Below are 20,169 nucleotides of genomic sequence, written 5' to 3' on the forward strand. Positions count from 1 at the left end.
TCGAGGGAATGAGGAAGAATACGGATTCGAAGGATGATGTGCTGGACATGTGGTACATGCTGCCTTTCGCTAACTTCCCCATGATTGAGGAAGAGACCTTTGGCCCTTCTCCCACTGAGTCAGGTGTAGCGGGGAGAGCTAGCTGTGTGCAGTCTGAGTTGCGGCAGGACCAGGAAGGGAAAGAAGCGGGGCCCCAGACACGGGACAGGGGGCTCCAAGCTGTAATGGTGACTTGAGTGAGAGAGGAGTTGGCAAGCAGGCCCGAGGTATCCCTAGTAGTGTCTGAGCCTTTTGGGTTTAGGTGAGGGGGTACGGAGGTCTTGGAGGGTTAAGAAGCTCCCAGATAGGTTGGCCTATGTAGCGCCCATGGGGCGGGCGTAAGGTCCACTGTTTGGGGAGCGCTGTCACTGTGTATATCTGTGTATGTGTGTGTTGTGTGTCTGTAGGACTGGTTGGCGAGTTACTTAGAAGTCATGAGGGCATGACTTTATTTGGTAGGGGGAGAGTGTAAGGGGGTTTTGTCTCTTATGTTACTGTGTAGGCTAATTAAAATGGCTTCTTTGTTATGTTATACTTGGGAATGCTTCTTTGTTATGTTAGACGCTGAGAAAATCCTTCCCGCTAGCAGTTTGTTGAATCACGTTACTGATAAGAAGATGTTATGAACCAATTGGGATAGTTGTTATGTTTTTGGTGTATTTGAAGATACTGTATGTGTGGGGTTTTGGGGCAGAAGGCGGGAGAGAGGGACAGAGGATGAACCAGGTGCTGTGAGTCTGCTAACGGGGTCAGACCCCGAGCAGGCCATTCAGCGAGGAGACAGAGGCGGACTCGTGTGGAGCGTCTGGTCGACCACCGTTGTTGGTCCCAGGCGGCCGGTCGAGGTGGTCCGAGGGGTCGCAGGGTGAAGAAGAAGGGTCTTGAGCTCCAACTGTTTTGTGCACGAAGAGATTGAACTTTGATAAGTGTGGCACCTTTTATTTTCCTTTTATAGTTTATTCTCTATTAATTATATAGTTCCAGTAATATCTATAAACTGTAAATCATTTAAACGTATTTGGTGTATTGTCTGTTATTTGGGCGGGGTGGGATACATCACACAGCATCCACACAAACTAATTACCCAGTTTGGCGGGGCCGAGGGCTGTTTCCCTAGACAACAGCGAGCCCAGCGACCCTGAGGGTGGCCAGGGGGGCTACAGAAATATACGGTATTTCTATTCTTTCATCACCATGAAGCCTAAATCCTGGAATTAAATTCTGGGAGGAACATCTCCAAAAACAGTTAAAACATAAGGTCAGAGAATGTAAATCCAAGGGAAAATGACAGAACAAATCATAAACTGGTGTTAAGACAGAAAGCAGAAACTGGCAGAGAAGGCATGTGATGGTGTTGTACATGGACTAGTGTTGAGATCACTGCTGTTCTCAATTTACGTTAATGACTTATAGTCTGGAATCAAAAGAGTAGTTTCTTATCTTGCTGATGTTTTCTAATTGAGAGGGAATAAATCTGCCCAAATAGAGGTAGGAGAAGAGATAACGTCCAAGCTGGGTGGGATCTTTGATTATGCTGAACATTCGACTGAGGCAGCAAGAAACATGAACAAAGTCAATGAAGGGAGGCTGCTTTCTGTGACAAGCTGAGCTACGTCCACAACTCTCTGCAGTTTCTTGTGGTCTTAGACAGAACAGTTGCTATACTAAACCATGATGCATTAGAATAGGATGCTGTCTATGGTATATCGATAAAAATTGCTGAGTGTCAAGAGGGTCGGAAGGGACAAGTCAAATTTCTATAGTTTTTTGAGGAAGTACAGGTGCTGGTGAGCTTCCTTGGCAGTGGTGCCAATGTGGTTGGACCAGTACAGGCTGTGGGTGATGTTCACTCCTAGGAAGTTGTAGCTCACAACCTTCTCAACTTCAGCACTGTTGATGTAAATATGATCATATGCATTGCCTCCCTTCCAGAAGGCAAAGACTAGATCTTTTCTTATGGTGACATTGATGGACAGACTGTTATCATGATAAATATCCATATCTCCTTACTGTACTCCAACTCATCACTTTTTGAAATATGGCTTATGACAGTGGTATGATCAGCAAACGTAGATAAAGTCAGAGCAGACTTTGATCAAGCAGTCAGGTGTATAGGAAATAAACAATACTGTTGAGCATTGTTGCAAACTAATAAACATTTAAGGTTGTAGAATGGAGAAATAGTTGGCAAATGAAGTTTAACACAGATTAAGGCAGATTTAAACAAACAAAGAATGAACCTTTGGAATTCTCTTCTCAGAAGTCAGTAGTGGATCAGTTGCTGAGTGTATTGAATACAGCGTTTAGTATTAAAGAAACTTCATGACATGGAGTTAGTGCAAGGATGTGTCTTAAAGGGAAAAAAATGATTTGCATTATTTTACTGAACGTCAGAGCTGCTCAAGGGCCAGACAGGTCTCCTACTTCTATTTCTTATGGTGTATTTATGTCATTGAGAAGTGATTCATAGGGGTTACTAAGATTTTTGCTAATCATTTGCAGGCATCAAAGGCAAGGGCACCATTACTGTTTACTGACCATCTCCAAATGCCTCTGTGCAGGTGGTTGTGAGAAACATTCGTGATAACTGATGACTTGTAAGGCTACGTCAGAGAGAAGATAAAAGGGAATCAACTTTCAGTAGACCTGGAATCATATTCAGAGAAAGCTAAGTAAGAAAGCTTAGTTCCCTTCCTAAAATGGAATTTGATGACTGTGTTTTTGTGTCAGCCCAGTTGTTTTGTAGTAATAATTAATTATTCCATCTTTAATTCAAGACGGTTTAATATTATTTCCAGTGCATAAGTACAAAGGAGAATGAAGTAATTGTTACTCCAGATGTGATGCAACACAAAAAACATAATATTAATACATAAGCTTAGATTGATTATACAGTTGTCGGAACATCCAGTTGAACTTTGTCTTTTTGTGTGTTTTCCTCCTAACCGTCAGTCTGTGGTTTTGTATTGCCATATGCTCTTGTTTGTTTTCATGCCCCATGTGCTCCTGTCCCCGCTCCTGCTCTACTCCAGCCCCTGTATTACTGACTACTCTGCCTCTCACCTGTTTCTCATTATTACCTGTTTTGCTGCCACTTCTGTCTCATTGTGCTCCACCTATTATCTGCCTCTCTGTTTATTGCTCAGTGTATTTCAGTCCCGTGTTTTCACCTGTTTGTTGCCAGATTGTGCCAGTGAATTTTCCTGAGTCTTTTCAGCATTTGTACCTATACTCTGTCCATCTGAATATTGACTCTGCCTGTTTCCCAATTCTGGTTTTTGGATTTCTCTGGATGCTTTGATCTCCTCCTGAACTTTGACACTGACTTTGTAGCCCCTCTGAATTTGCTACTCAGTAAATATCACAATGCACACAGTACTTGGTCTGCGATTGGGTCGCTGCTTCAGTGCCCTGACAACGGTATGTCCATAAAGTTCAAAAATTTAAGGTTAATTTATTATCAAAGTATACAACTCTGAAATTCTCTTCTCTGGGTAGCCATGAAACCAAGAAATAAAAGAAAGGCAGCATGATCATGAATGCCCAAATACCCCAACCCCACACAGAAAAAAACACACAAAACAAAATACACAAAACCAGAATAGGCATATCAACACCCCCACCCAAAACGCTCCTCCCACTGAAAAAAAATGAACAAAAATGGAACAGGCACATAGCACACAAATGCCCCACATTGCACAAAAAATGAGAAAGATTAGGCAAAAAAAGCACAGAATATAAAAAGAATAAAAGACTGAAAAAAGTCTATAGTCCAAGTCCACATCCAAAACACAGAAAACCTGGGCAACACTCCCCAGGCACAGCAACACATTCTCCCTGCTCTGGTAGCATAGCGATCAAAAGACAGGCAGCTGGAACTTGCCCTTCTCACTCACCTTAATGCTTCAATCTCCCCTGTTGTTTTTAAATCAGTGAAATGGAGTCAAACATCAGCTTGCACCTTATCCCTCATCCTGTCTGCCCTGAGGATTGTGCACTCTGCCTCTATCTCCTGGAATTCTTTTAGAGACTGTAGAGCACTAGAACACCAAAACAATCTCTAAACAGCAAATCACAGGCTCCAACAGTTTCAGTATCACATCCGAGACAAAAAAACAAATGTAAAAGATATAAAAGAAGTGAAATATATGTTATTATAATCTATCCAGAAGATGTTGACCAAAGGAACATTGTAAGCAGGTGCCATTTTGATTACTTTAACTACTTAACTACTGAAGTGATGTTAGACACTGTAGTGCCTATCTGCGCCTGAAGGCTTCCAAAACTAAGGACTCCGCTTCAGCTTTTGCTAGCTATGTATTTAATATTATACTTAATATACTGTACTTTCATTATCTATCTCAACCAGTTGGTTGCTTCTGACTATCTTCTCTGGAGCTATTCCAGCCTTACAAGAGGAAGATAAGGAGTAGCATTTATTAGATTGTGCAATTTTGCATTCTGTTTCAAAGGGCTTTACAATGATTCAATTGCTTTACTGAAACCTGGGCTCTGTTACAATTTAGGTAAATGCTCCATCAAATCTGTGCACTACAAAGGCTTCTAAATTGCATCAGGTAAATGACCAATTCATGTCTGATTCACTGGTTGTACCACCACTGTACAAGCTCTGCAGCAGGTTAGTTAAATACACAACATGATTACAATTAATAGGCCACATTTTTTTCTGTCCTTTCCTTGTTTACCTGGTTCTTTTTCTCCCAAGTGCCTTGAAAACAAAAAAAGCATTTGCCTGCAAAATGGAACAAGCCTTTAGGTAATGATTTTGTTTATGGTTGCTGCATAAATCTGCTGATATTCAGCCAATGAAGTTATCATGTTTAGCATCAGGAAACAAAGCTGCAGAAGAAGAATATCTCGGGTAGAAAGCAAATATTGAGTTTCCCTGTACATTCATCCCTTTGTATCCACCAGGGATTGGTTCCAGGACCCCCAGCGGATACCAAAATCTGCAGATGCTCAAGTCCCTTATATAAAATGGAGTAGTATTTGCATATAACCTACACACATCCTCCTGTATGCTTTAAATCATCCCTAGGTTAGTTATAATACCTAATACTATGTAAATACTACATAAATAGTTGTTATACTGAATTGCTTGGGGAATAATGAGAAGAAAAAAGTCTGTACATGTTCAGTACAGACACAACCATCGTAGCTGTTCTGGGAACACTGGTGCTGCCTCGGCATCAGCCGATGCCGATTCTCCCGTGATCTTTAAGTTCCTGAGGCTGTAACGCTTTACATAGCTAGCCAGCCTTAAACTCCTTCCTCTCGCTCACAACACAAGTAGCGAACGAACGAGATGCGAGGCGAACAATGCTCAGACAACGAGTGCTGGAGAGAGACTGAGGATCTGTGAAATGCCGGGAGGCTACAGCAGGGTATGCCTACACATCACTTCATTCGCGTGGATTCAGTGTAGTGCTCGGCGCGCAGCGAGTTCAAGTTTTGCTTTTTGGAACTTTCTGGAATTTCTTTTCGAATATTTTCGATCCACGGTTGGTTGAACCCGTAGGTACGGAGGGCCGACTGTGCTTTATTACTATCCAATGGCTGTATCCACAAAGGTACTGTGCTGTTAATTTGTTGAAGCCCAACTATCTGCATTTCCTCATTGAATGGCAATTGTCATGAGATATAAAAGGCACCTTAATTGTCTCAAGATGTTGCAAGTTCAACATATTGGCTTAAGTCAATACTTCTGGGTGAAGAATTCAAAACCAAGAAAAAAAATATATATGAGGATAACACTTTAAAGCACCAGCAATGGGAAGATAGGCCCTATTTATGCAGTCTATAAGGAGTTTGTATGTTCACCCAATACCATGTGGGTTACCTCCAAATGCTCTGTTTCCTCCCACATTCCAAGATACGTGTGGATTAGGGTTAATAAACTGTCCAACCTCAGATTGTGTGGTTTGTTGATGCTAACGACACATTTCATTATATGTGACAAACAACGATAATTTTTTTTTCCTGTTTAGATATCTTCAGGAACTTGCCTTACGGCTTCTTAATATTCTTAATGTTCTTCTTGCGTTTTGTGCAGGGGAGGAGGTTTGTGGTTGACATTCTTGCTGTGTTTTAGTTAGTTTTTTGTGCTGGGGGTAATTAGGGGCTGATGTTCTTGTTACATTTTGTGTGGAGGAGAGTGGGGATTAGGTGGGGTTGATCGTGTTGTCATTCTTTTTCTCATGTGTAAATGGGGAGGTGGTGTTGCTTGTTTCTCTTTGAAATGACTTCCATGGTTTTCTTGGTTTCCTGGCTATCTGCAGAGGAAGAATCCCAGAGTTGTGTGCTACATGCTTTGATAATAAAATGAACCTTTGAACCTTTTAAGTCTGCCCTACCATTCAATAAGCTACTCCTCTGCTTTGTGTTGCAAATGATTCCTGTGGTGACAAGATTCTGTCAATCTTAGCTTTCATCATGCTGAATGACTGAACAACCACAATAGCTTATTCCAGAAAGCTGTAAAATTTGAAATCCTCTAAGAAAAATCTCTCCTCATCTTCAATGGTTTATCCCTTATGCTGGGACATTACGTCTTGGTTCGAGATTATCTACCTTAACAAAACAAAACTCCACTGATTCCTTTCAGAGCCTTGCCAGCTGTTTGTCTCAATAGACAGTGGTCAGTGTTTAAGGAGTTTGTAGTTTGTCATTTTGTGACCCAGTGACTCATGATTGTCCAGGGCAGTAGAGGGAAATAGTACTTTGATTTATGAAAAAAAACACTATAAACTAAAAGATAACTCTAGGCATTACTTTATTTATTTTCTCATAAATTATTAACCATTTTGCTTGTTTCAGTAATTGATTTGCTGTATCATTAAATATTTGTCCATGGTGTTCACAGAACAAGCCCAAAATTTCTACCTTGCAGTTTTAAATAATCAATGTTTCAGCAGAAATGCAGCCACACATTTCGGAAGTCTATTTTGTGGAGATAGGTCTTCCTCATCTCCTTTGCTTTCACTCGACACAGCGGTTTGTCCACATACCATATTGTTATCAACAAACAACTCACATTCAGGTCCTTGGTAATCAATACCCAGCAGCTCACAATGTTTTCCACATTGACACTTTCTGTTTCATGTAGTCAATGCAGAGTTACTTGTGGGCATGATGCTAAAGATTCTACTTATTGAATTTATTATCATTGATTATCACTGGAAAAAGATGGTCTCTCCCTTGTAGGTGAGGCCACATCACGAGCACCAAGTAGATTATACGAAAGTGGAGGAGGTAGAAGTGAATGATGGTTTCCCCTGGGAGGAGTGTTGATTATACCACACTGCTCACATCATGCAACAGGACGGCCCCATTCAGTATGCAAATGTGACACTGAGGCTCCAGTTGCTTGCTACTTCAGTTCTTCTTCTCACTCCTGCACTAACCTTTCTGCCTTTGGCATTTTAATCTGTTTTAGTGGAGTGTAATGTAAGCTTCAGGAGTAGATTTCATTTCCTGATAGGCCTGTTGCAGCTCCTAGCACTCAATACTCAATTCAACAACTTCAGACAACCAGCCTTTCCAGTTTGATTCAGTACTGGCCAGTTATGATGAAAGATCATCAACCTGCTAAATTAGCTCAGATATTCTCTCTACTACCTGGCTTGCTCAGCACTTTTAACAATTATTTCAGATTTCTAGCATCTGCAGAGTTTTCCAATTCACAGTTCCAACTTTTTTTTAAACTCCCTCCTCTTTTCACATTCTCCCTTCTCTCTTCATATCTCCTTCAGACAGATGTGATTCTCAAGCTAGCACCAACCTCTCTCAGACAGCCCCACCCGTACTTGCGTCACTTCCTTTGTCCTCTGCAACTGAAAATGTATTTAGGTTGTACTTTATACTTTATAGTCACCAAACAATTGGTACTAGAACGTACAATCATCACAGGAATATTTGATTCTGCGCTTCATACTCCATCGATTACAAATATTAAATATTAAAGATATTAAAAGTTAAAATTAGTAAATATTAAAAATTTAAATTATAAATCATAAATAGAAAATAGAAAAATGGGAAGTAAGGTAGTGCAAAAAAAACAAGAGGCAGATTCTGGTATTTGTAGGGTACGGCCCAGATCCGGGTCAGGATCCGTTCAACAGTCTTATCGCAGTTGGAAAGAAGCTGTTCCCAAATCTGGCCGTGCGAGTCTTCAAGCTCCTGAGCCTTCTCCCTGAGGGAAGAGGGACGAAAAGTGTGTTGGCTGGGTGGGTCATGTCCTTGATTATCCTGGCAGCACTGCTCCGACAGCGTGCAGTGTAAAGTGAGTCCACGGACGGAAGGTAGGTTTGTGTGATGTGCTGCGCTGTGTTCACGATCTTGTGCAGCTTCTTTCCGTCTTGGACAGGACAACTTCCATACCAGGTTGTGATGCACTCAAGAAGTATGCTTTCTATGGTGCATCTATAAAAATCAGTGAGGGTTTCAGGGGACAGGCCAAATTTCTTTAGTTTTCTCAGGAAGTAAAGGCGCTGGTGGGCCTTCTTGGCAGTGGACTCTGCTTGGTTGGACCAAGTCAGGTCATTTGTGATATTGACCCCGAGGAACTTAAAGCTTTTGACCTGTTCCATTTGCGCACCACCGATGTAAATTGGGTTGTGCTGTCTGCTACTCCTTTTGAAGTCAACAACCAATTCCTTCATCTTGCTATCATTGAGTGATAGGTTATTGTCTTCGCACCATGCCACCAGGTTCTTAACTTCCTCTCTGAACTCAAACTCATCATTACCCAAGACACTGCCTACAATTGTTGTGTCATCAGCAAACTTATATATTGAGTTTGATGGAAACTTGGCTACACAAACCTGGGTGTACAGTGAGTACAGCAGGGGGCTGAGTACACAGCCTTGTGGGGCACCGGTGCTCAAAGAGATTGTAGAGGAGACCCTATTTTTACAGCCTGGGTCCTGTCTGTGAGGAAGTTGAAGATCCAGCTGCAGATCTGAGTGCTAAGGCCCAGGTTCCGGAGCTTAGGAATCAGTTTATTTGGAATGATTGTATTAAAGGCAGAGCTGTAGACAATAAAAAGGAGCCTTAAGTATGCGTCTTTATTCTCCAGGTGTTCTAAGGAGGAATGTAGGGCCAGAGAGATGGCATCTGCCGTTGATCTGTTGCTCCGGTAGGCGAATTGCAAAGCGTCGAGGTTGACCAGTAGGCTGTGGATGATGTGTGCTGTAACCAATCGCTCGAAGCACTTCGTAGCAATTGATGTCAGAGCCACAGGTCGATAGGCATTCAGCCATGCCAATTTGCTCTTCTTCGGCACTGGGGTTATCGTTGCCTTCTTAAAACATGAGGGGATCTTAGACTGAAGCAAGGAGCAGTTGAAGATGTCAGCAAACACTCCAGCTAGCTCACTTGCACAGGCCCGGAGAACCCGTCCTGGGACGCCATCTGGGCCCGTCACCTTCCTTGGATTTATCTTCAGGAAGGCCCTTCTAACGTCATCCTCAGTGATGATGAATCTCGATGCAACCAGGTCTGGTTCATCCGGAGGGAGCGGGTCACTCCTCTTCTGTTTGAATCTTGCAGAGAATACGTTAAGTTTGTCAGGAAGAGAAGCACCGCAGTTATTGATATTCCCAGCCTTTTCTTTGCGCCCAGTGATCTCATTTAGACCCTACCATAGTCTACTGGCATCCCTTTGGTTAGCCTGGGCTTCCAACTTGACTCAATATTGCCTCTTGGCGCCCTTAATGGCTTTCCGGAGTTCACTCCTGAATTCTATGTAGTGATTGGTATCCCCAGACCTAAAAGCCACAGCTCTAGCCTTCAAAAGGGACTTGACCCCATAATTCATCCAAGGTTTCTACTTAGGGAATACCCAGATCGTCTTGCGAGACACACAGTCCTCCGTGCATTTCCAAATAAAGTCTGTGACAGCTGAGGCATACTCATCAAGATTAGCTGCCGAGTCCTTGAATACTAACAAGTCCACCGATTCAAAGCAGTCACGGAGGACCTCATCCATTTCCTCCGTCCAACGCGACACTACTTTTGACACCATGACGTCCCGCTTCAGTTTCTGTTTATAAGCCGGGAGGAGTAGTACGGCCTGATGGACCGATTTTCCGAAGTGAGGTCATGGGACGGAACAGTAGGTATCCTTGACTGCTGTGTAGCAGTGGTCAAGTATATTCGGGCCTCTAGTGGGGCAGGAGACATGTTGGTATAACTTTGGCAGCGCCTTTCTGAGGTTGGCTTGGTTAAAGTCCCCGGCTGTAATGAGCAAATCAAGTTCTGATAAAAAGTCTTCTAACTGAAGTAATAGCTCTGTCTGTCTCTCCACAAATAACTGCCTGAATTGCATTTGGTTAAATTAGTTTATTATCATGTAACTGAGAAGATAAAACATTACAGCACAACACAGGAAAAGGCCCTTCACCCCATGATGTTGCATGGAACTAAATAAGAAACTGATGTTTAATTGGCAAGGTAGCATAGCGGTTAGCACAGTACAGCGCCAGTTGTAAGATTGGGGTTCCATTCCCACCGCTGTCTGTATGGAGTTTGTAGTCTCCACATGACTGTGTGGGTTTCCTCTACTTTTCTCTCACATTCCAAAAGAAGATGTGAGGTTTGGGCTAGTGACTTTTGTGGTACTGGAAGCATGGTGACACTTGCAAGCTGCCCAGCACAATCGTTGCTGATTTGATTCAATTCAAATAACACATTTCACAGTATGTTTTAATGTATATGCGACAAATAAAGTTAACCTCCTTTCTATTATCCCTCCTTTCTCTGCATATCCTCTTTAAGTGCCTCTATCGTATTTGCCTCCATCATCACCCTGACAGCTCATTCCAAGCGTCCAGCACTATTTCTGTAAAAATCTTGCCCAGCAAATCTTCTTTGAAATTTCTTCTGACTTTAAATGCATGACCTCTTGTATTAGATGTTTTGACTCTACATCTTAATTTTCTGGAAATTCACTAGAAAGCAAAGAAATACCTTGTTCAGCTCAGCTCACAGAATAAACAGCACACACAGTAATAATAAGCACATCAATAAATAAACAAGTTAGCACAAAAGAGCAGAATGGTGCAAAGATTTAGTAAAATCTAAAGTAATCCTGAAAATTATATGAAAGTGACAAAAGCAGAATAATAAAGACTTAATGTGGCAGACCAGATAGAAAGAGGTGTGCAAAGAAACTGATTGGCTCCAGAATCTGATAGCAGATAGAAGAAGCTGTTCCTAAGTCTGGATATGTAGGCTTTTTAGCTCCTTTATCATTTCCTACATTGTAGGTCATTGAATTTGCCTGCCATCTTAGTCATTCTCTTTTCTCTCTTCTCCTAGAGGTACTGTTGGTTAAGAGCAGAGCAGTTGCCATACTAGGCTGAGATGCAACACAACAGAATGCTTCCAATAGTATGACAGAAACTTTTGAAAATTCACATGGACATGCTGAAACTACTCAGATACCTAAGAAAATAAATATGCTGACATTTACTTCCACATCGGTGTGAAGGAAACTTGTCAGGATGCTGGTGAAATAGATGCCAAGGAATTTGAACCTATTGACCATATATGCAGCAGCACCAATGATGAAGATGGGTTACCAAGTATTTACACTACTTTTATGCTATTCTGTCGGATCAGCTCACTTACCTTTATTGCCCTCCATATCTTGATTGCTTTGTAAATTTCATTCAGACTTTCCTTGAAAATGATTTCAAGTCATCACCTCCACAAAGAGCTTTTATAATAGCAACATATGCCATCACCTCACAGCCATTATTTGCATTTAGAAGTTATTTGATAATAAAAAAGATTGACAGATGTATTCCTATTTTCTGAAGTGGAAAAAAAATGTATATAGATAAAAGGAGTCATTACCTAATAGTAGAATAGCCATTACAGACAAAACCTCAATCACAGTACATATGGATGTGAAGAACAAACTTTACGTCAAACCAATCTTTGAGCAAACCGTGCTGAGCTCCGGCAGAAACAATCTACTGGTATATTATGTTTCATTTTCCTTTCATTACACGCTTGCCTCTTCATTCCACCTGAAGTCCAAGTATCTAAGTCAACAAGCACTTCTAATAAATTATAATCTCTATTTCAACAAGATTGTAGATTTATCCACTTGCAACCCTTTCTCAATAAATGCTGTGCATTCCTCTCAGGAGCTATCAGTAGCTGACCTACCTGCACTTCTTATCTCAAATGTAGATCTTGCACATGGTTTGTCAGCTTTAACCCAAAGCAAGGTGAAGTACAAAATGTCTTCCAGTCCCAGGCCATCAAAAAAAATCATTGTCTATTTAACACAAGTAAGTCCAGATACTGGGAACCTTTGCATCCTTGTTGACCGAACAATCCTTTCTATTAGACGGACTACATTATGAGGAACTAGTCACAATGCTGCCTTTTGTTTTCTTTCCATATTCCACAGTGTTTTCTTTTACAAAGTAACTTTTCAAACAACAAGATTCTTTTCAATGTCAAAGCTACATTTCCATTGGTTGGGATTTTCAGACTTGGTTATAGTACAGTATGATTCTCCTGAATACAAAATATAGGCTTCAAAAGTTTTGAAAGGTTGAATCAATTAATGTGCTCTAAAGTAGTTGATGTAATTTTACTGTGATTGTGTTAATGTACTAACTCTACAATTTTATCTTTCACCACCTCTGAAGATTCACAAGAGGCTTTTTGGATTATCTCAATCTATCTGGCAAACTGCGCTCTTTACTTTTAGATGTAAAAAGTAAAAGTCTTAGTAAAATTCCATTGATTAGTCAGTAAATAAGTTGCTGGTTCTTTGGAAGTTATCAGTATTTGCTATTATACTCTGCAAAACATGGTTACTTCCATTCATTTTAATGGAAGTGTATGTGCAGGAAGTGAATACCTATTGAAGTTTGAGACGTTAACCCAGGAATACTGATCTATACGTTAACAAATTCAATGATACAGGTTAACAAGATATTATGATGTACAAGTTGAAGGACTGGCTTCAATTGTTGAAAAAGAGAATTGAACAGCACTGAAGGTATGTTAAGCCTGTGAAAAACATTAAGGAGTCATTTGAAATGCTTTGCTCAGCATCCAGTCTGAGAATGTAGTAAGAATTCACAATAGAGAGTGCAAAACACTACACATGGACACTGCGGGAAGAGCAGTGGCATAGCTAATATAGCCACTGTCTCACAGAGCTGGAGACTTTGGCTCAATCCAGTCTGTAAGGAGTTTGTACATTCTTCCTGGGATTGTGTGGGTTTCATCCATGTGTCCTTCTTTCCATCCTACCCAGTGACATATGGGTTGATAAGTTAACTGGCCACTATAAATTGCTCCCAATTTGTAGGGTCGGGGAAGTTAATGAAAATACAGGAAAAATAAAAAATAGGATTGATGTAGGATTAGTATGAATGGCAGTTATTGTTCAGTGAGGAACTCTTTCCATGCAGTATCTCTGATATCACATCCAAAATATTCTAATTGTTCAGAAAGGATGTACAGACTGAGGTTCTTTACCCAGGAAAAAAAGCGAAGGCTGGGTAATGACCTGACAGAGATCTTAGAAATTGTGAAGAGACATCATTTAGTTTGAATGGCGATGTTTAACTTGTAGGAAATTCCTGACTCAGTGATGGTTGCATTGAATGTAGGAAGGATCTGGAGATCCTCATTACCCAGGGAATGCTTAATATTTAGAATATATTGCAGAGTGAAATGAATTGTAGAGAAAAGTGTTTGAGAGTGAAAAGAATACAAGCCAGAAGAAGTATCATGAAAGGTGTTTTTTGTGGTGCATAACAACCAACGCAGTCCATTGAATCACATGGCACGCTTCTGTGTTGTCAGTTCCACTCATTTGCAGTCAGTTACTATGCTCCTCACTGGTAAGCATGTTCCAAGTTATGAATTGTCTAAAATTTGTGAAGTTTTACCCTGCATATCAATCTTCAATAGGTATCAGACAAAACATACTCCAAGCATGGAATCCCGTGAACATTAGTATTTGAAAAATCTGTGCAACATTGACAGTCTAACTGGTCTCATGAAGGAAATCTGAGCTTCATTTAGATGGAAAAGGATTCAAGGAAGATTAAGGGGATGTTAAACCCGTGGTGAAGCAACATTTGGAATACTCTGCACAGTTGCAGTTCTCAGAAAATTATGCAGGTTCACAATGGAAGGTGCAAAAACACTCCTCATGGATTGTATAGCCCTTTACGTGAAGATTTAACCAATGATGAAACGAAATGTGATCTACTTCACTTCATACATCAGGTCACACTTTCATGGCTAATTAAAGCCAATGGAAATTACTACAGTAGCCAAACAGATCAGCTAACCAGACAATTAAATTACTTTAGAAAAGTATTGGTAAAAGTAAGAATCAACATGTGGTTAAATATAGAGCATGTAATGCTTGGCAACCATAGGACAGTTTAAAACAGAACTTGGAGAAGCATTTGCAAAGAATTTATTGGAGTGTTCTAGACAGGCCCACCGTACAGGGCTGTTGCCTGCATTTCCCAGTTGCTTGTGCATACCTGAGCAGGAAGTCTCTTTGACCCATGCCCCTTCTCATCAACCCTCATGGTTAGAATAACAAGTAGGCAACACATGATGTTGTTCAGATCTCCTGACAGCCTTTCACAGCTGGCAAGCTTAGAGACAGGGCTTTTCCAACTGTAAATATTGTAGGAGATTTTAATATCCTTTCAATGCATCTGAATTTCAATTGCCTTTAAAACCCAATAAATTTTCAGTAAATAATTTGAAATAGATCAATATCGAAGCTTGTAAGAAAGGCGTGTTAAGAACTAAAAGAAACTATTTAAAACATTAAACTAAACCTGGTGATTTCTTAAAATTACATCTTCCACTCTGTTTCTTCACTGAAAGCAGATTATATGAAATGCTGTGTTGACCTTATTCTCCCAGACTCAGATCCCGCAAAGTGTTGGAGAATCCTATCAGGTATGAACTCTGCAGATAGCATCCATTTCAATTCCAGTAATAGATATTGCCACATATGTGGGCCATCTGACATACTGTAGGCTCTGGATTTCCAATCATAAGAGCACAAGCACAGAAACATGGGATACACAGCAATTCAAAAACCGAAGGGCCAACAGTTCTGAATGGAATCACTGATGTGCCAACAAGTTCTCTGCTAGTAAGTTTAAAATAGGAAACACTGATTTTAGTAAAGCAAATATCGTTGGACTAATTTATGTTTATTTTTGATGACCACAGAACAAAAGAAGAAAAGTTCATTTTAGTGCAAAGTCATCAAAATAGTCCTAGAGGGCACAGAAGTAAAGCCTCAGAATACAATTTCTCTCGGGATCAATAAAGTATGACTATGACTATACAAGGGCATTATAACACATAGGAGGAGGAATTTCTTTAGCCAGAGAATTGTGATCTGTGGAATACATTGCCACAAAACGACCTGGAGACTGAATACAACCAAATGAAACAGTTTTACTCTTCGGCCAAGGTGCAATACAAAACACCAACAGTGAGACACAGCACAAGGCACATATAGCACACATATGATAGCAAGCACATGTAAGATATCAGTAAAATACAGTCATACAAAAGGTAGTTTAAGACCCTGAGTCCATGAATGTTGCAGTAGTCTGCAACTGAACACTATACGTCTTATCTTCTGCTGAGTGAACACTGGGGAGAAACACCAACTCCAGCTCGGATACTGTACCACACCAGCTCGGCTGGACTGCAGCAACTCTGACGCCTCTCCATTGGGTGGCTGTAAACAGATGGCACTGCAGCTTAAGGCCTAGTCCTCACTACGGTCAAGGACATGTGGCTCCTCCACCATGTCTGCCAATAAATCAGTGAATCAGACTTGCAGCATTCCACGTTAACAATGTCCAACAGGGTCTTGTGATCACAAGAAAAGCAACTATTATGATCATTTGTTGTTAGATTGTACTGACTGCCTTTAAGCACTGCCTCTCCGACACAGTCAGCAGCACAATCCGCACCAAGTTCAACTCCTTCAGTTTCTCCCCTAGCAAGAACTCACTGATGCGACAGACCTGCAGTACTTCAAGTTCTTAATGTCTGGCATGCTCTTGCAATCATGAAATATACATTTAAAGAAGACAAATGCATCTTTGTCTAACCTGTAGAAGCTGCTGTGACTTAGAGCACTACCATCTTACTCTGAAATATACATTACAGCATTTCAGGGCAGTGGATACAAGTGTCTACCACTGGATGAAATTGCTGAAAGCTTTATAAAGCCCACACACAAGTTACTTTCCCTCCCCTCTGGTTGCTTATGGTATTGAATAGGTGTATTTTAAAGCTGACTTTGAATTCCAACTGTACAATTTACCAGCAACAACATGCTTCACACTGCCTACACAATAGGGGTGCAAATAGCAACATGCATTTTCAGGACTATTGCTTTTATAATTATTAATAACATTAGTTTCAGAAAGTAGAATTATACAATTGAGTTTTATTTGACAAAATGAGTACCTTGTTAGAAGATGAATTGAGACCCTTCTAGAATAGACTAGTACATAGAATTGTCAGCATCCAGTATGATTTTCTAAGCTTTCTAAATTAATTTGTATATACTTCAGTTAGGAGTAACCAATATTTAGATACGGCACAAGTAAGTCTCAATGCTTATCTTTGCCATTCATGAAAACTACTTCAAAGAAACTATTTTTCAAGAAAAGAGGTCTGGATTTATTTTTTTGCAGATTTGGAGGTAGTCTTTTGAATGCATGCCTGCATGAATATTTTGTATGCAGTCCAGCTCAAAGAACGATTAACTCCAGGAGCTCAAGAATGGGATGCAAGGGGAAAATGCAATTTTGTTCTCAGTAGGCTATCTGTGTATTTTCAAAAGGATCTAATTGAAGACACGCTTCATTTGTCTCAGCTATGAAGAATCTTTCACAGTTTCATACTTACGACTATAAATGACCTTATAAGAGGAACAGCACTTTGCCATTATGTGGATTACAGGGAAAAAAAAAACTTGAGGCGACATCATGACAGTATTAGACAAATGATTTATCCTTGTAAAATGCTGACCTGGGAATTCAAATTCTTTCATAATTTTCATGCAAGAATCTTTCTAATCTTCTCTGCATTCTAACAAGTATGATGGGACATTGCTGTACAGATTGGAGTGAGTTAGCTATCTGAAATTTCAATCCAGGGGCTCTGTCAACCTCAGCAAGAAAAACTGTAAGTCAACTCTGTTAGCACTCTGTTCCTTTAGTAAAGGCCATGGAAATTTTGCTAGGCTTCTTCCTAATGATTATTCACTGAGGTGATTTGGGAAATACTTTCATATTCCTTTGTGGGATGACAGAACTAGAAGAAAGGACAATACCCATTGCTCTTGGAGCAGGTAGTAATGAGCCTCCATCCTGAACAATGCAGTTTTTGCACTATGCGGTTGGGAAGGAATATCCAGGATTTAGACTATTTTTCAATGAAGAAATGGCAACATACTTGAGAGTCAGGACAGTGGTATGGTAGAGTTGTAGTTAGTGCAACATTTTACAGCAGCCTGCTGTAAGATCAGGGTCCAATTCCCACCATTGTCTTTAAGGAGTTGGCACCTTCTTCTAACCGTGTGGGTTTCCTCCGGGTGCTCCAACTTGCTTCCACATTCCAAAGATGGGATTAGTATATTGTGGGCATGCTATGTTGGCACTGCAAGTGTGGCAAAAGTTGCAGGCTGCCCAACATAATTCTAATTCACTTGATTTCATGCAAATGCTGCATTTCACTGTATGTTTTGATGTACTTGTCAACTAAAGCTATTATTTATTTAGTTAGTTGTTTGTTTGTGCACCTATTCAGGCATCCTCTTGTGGCTGCTCTTTTTCTTGAGGAAAAGGAGAGATGCTGCTAGAGTAGCACTGCTGAGTTATTGCAGTGAATTTGCAGATGGTGCACACTAAAACTGTTGCGTACTGCAGTATTTAGACTGATGGCTACAGTTCTAGTTTAAGTACATTTGTGAATATTGCTCGATCTTAGTACCAATACAACCCTTGCGACCCTTGTCAGAAATATCTGGTGGGGATTCACAGTCAAGACTCACATACAAAAGGAAAGCAAATATTCTAGTTTGCATGCTTGTTTCAAATGCTTGTCCAGAAAGTAGAATGGGTAAAATTGTTCTTGAGGGTGAACAATATATTTGATGTCCCAGGGGAGGACACAGAACTGAGCAAAAATGGAAGGAGATACAGTTGCTCGTGATAAGGTCAGAGATCTGGGAGGTATTAATCAGTTTGTGTCCAGGACTGCAGCCGAAGCCTACTATGAGGACATCACAAAATCCTGACGTGGCATTTTAATCACATGATTTGCGACAATTTCCTCAAGTACTCCGCAGGTGTTTTCATGAACAAGTATAACAGAACAGTTAGAGCAGGTATTGTCTGTAAGGCAAATTAATACACTGCAAAATGAAGTCAGCTGATTCATGTTAACTTGGGTATTCACTGCACTGTTAGGTTGAGCTAAGAATAACTTTGTTTCAGCTTGGGTTCATCCCAACGCTGCTTTCTGATGCATGTAGTTTGCTAATTGTTTTCAGCTGCGAATTGTGATTGATATTCACTTCCTGGACCAGGGGTCTTCTTGTTTTTTTTTTTAACAAGCTTAGCTTTCTAAAAACAGCAACTGTCACTTGTAAAGATTAACTAAGTTAAACTTCCACTATATTCTTTGTTTAGCTTTCTGATCATAAATGGGAGGTTCTTAATGTAAATGGAAATCAGTAATCAGCATGAAGTTAATAAAATACAACTTTACAACAAGCAGTATTTATAGCAAGGATGCTGGCCATTGCATCTGTACTAATGCTGAAGAATAATGAAGAATGTATAAGACAATGGGTTATTTAATTGTGATTGTTTCAAAGCAGACAACGGTGGCTAAGTTTCTTAGTTCAAGAAAGCTTGCAGACCAGATTGGCACAATCACTTAGAATGTCAAACTGTTTTGTTAATAAGTTGGAAGCTTTACTTAGACCATTTGTGAAAAAGAGCATTTGAAAGAAAATCACATCTGTGTGAAGTCACCCAAGTGGCACAGAAACATTATAAATGTAGTAAGCAGTCAATGCTTATCAGGAATGGGGCAAGAAACATCAAGAAACACAAAAGAAACATGGTGTCCATTCTTCTGGCTTAGATTTTGGTAATGGATGACTCGTTTGTCTGTATCGTTAGTATGTCCTTTTAGCTTATAGGAATTGTACCCATGTTTTGGAAAGCTTTTGTATGTTAGAAATGGTTTGTAATTTGGAAATTTTTTATAAGGTTGAAGTCTTCTGAGTTTTAAATGTGTTTTAAGAATATTGCTTTGATTTGAATGTGTATCACTTGTTACAATGTGAACCAAGTCATCATACAGACACTGAAGCTAGCGGACATAGTGGTTGGCACAAAGATTTACAGTATCAGCGACTCGAGCTCAATTCTGATAGCTGCCTGTAAGGAATTTGTATATTCTCCCCATGACCTTGTGTGTTTCTCCGAGTGCTCCGGTTTCCTCCCACAATCCAAAGACGTCCGAGTTGGTAGATTAATTGGTCATTGCAAATTGTTCCGTGGTTAAGCTAGGATTAAAGTTGGAGGATTGCTGGGCAGCATGGCTCATCAGCTGGAGGATCTACTCCATGCTGAATCTCAATAGAAATAATATAGAAGTGTTTTATTCAACAAAAATGAGCAGTTGGCACTCTTGGAGGAAGAGGCCTCCTGATCCAATATTACTAAAGATCAAATATAACAGCAGGACAATTCTGCAGTTACAATGTATCTATGATTCTTCCTTTGAATTATGTATAGTTTTCACACAACTCTTTCTTTGCACCCACACTCCAGACACCCAAAATTAATGTTAATCAGCATTGCCTGGTTTGAAATCAACTCTAGTAACAGCTCCAAGACAATTATTGTTAAATTCTACTTTCAATTCTATTGTTAAAAACTATTTTAAATTCAATCTACAATCTATGTTCTTGTCTGAAGATTGGTTGCTAGTGAAATTAATATTTGCTTTATACCTAACTCCAGAATGTGTATTAACATCACTGAAAGTAAA

The sequence above is a fragment of the Mobula birostris genome, chromosome 2, assembly GCF_030028105.1.
Source record: "Mobula birostris isolate sMobBir1 chromosome 2, sMobBir1.hap1, whole genome shotgun sequence".
Lineage (NCBI taxonomy): Eukaryota > Metazoa > Chordata > Chondrichthyes > Myliobatiformes > Myliobatidae > Mobula > Mobula birostris.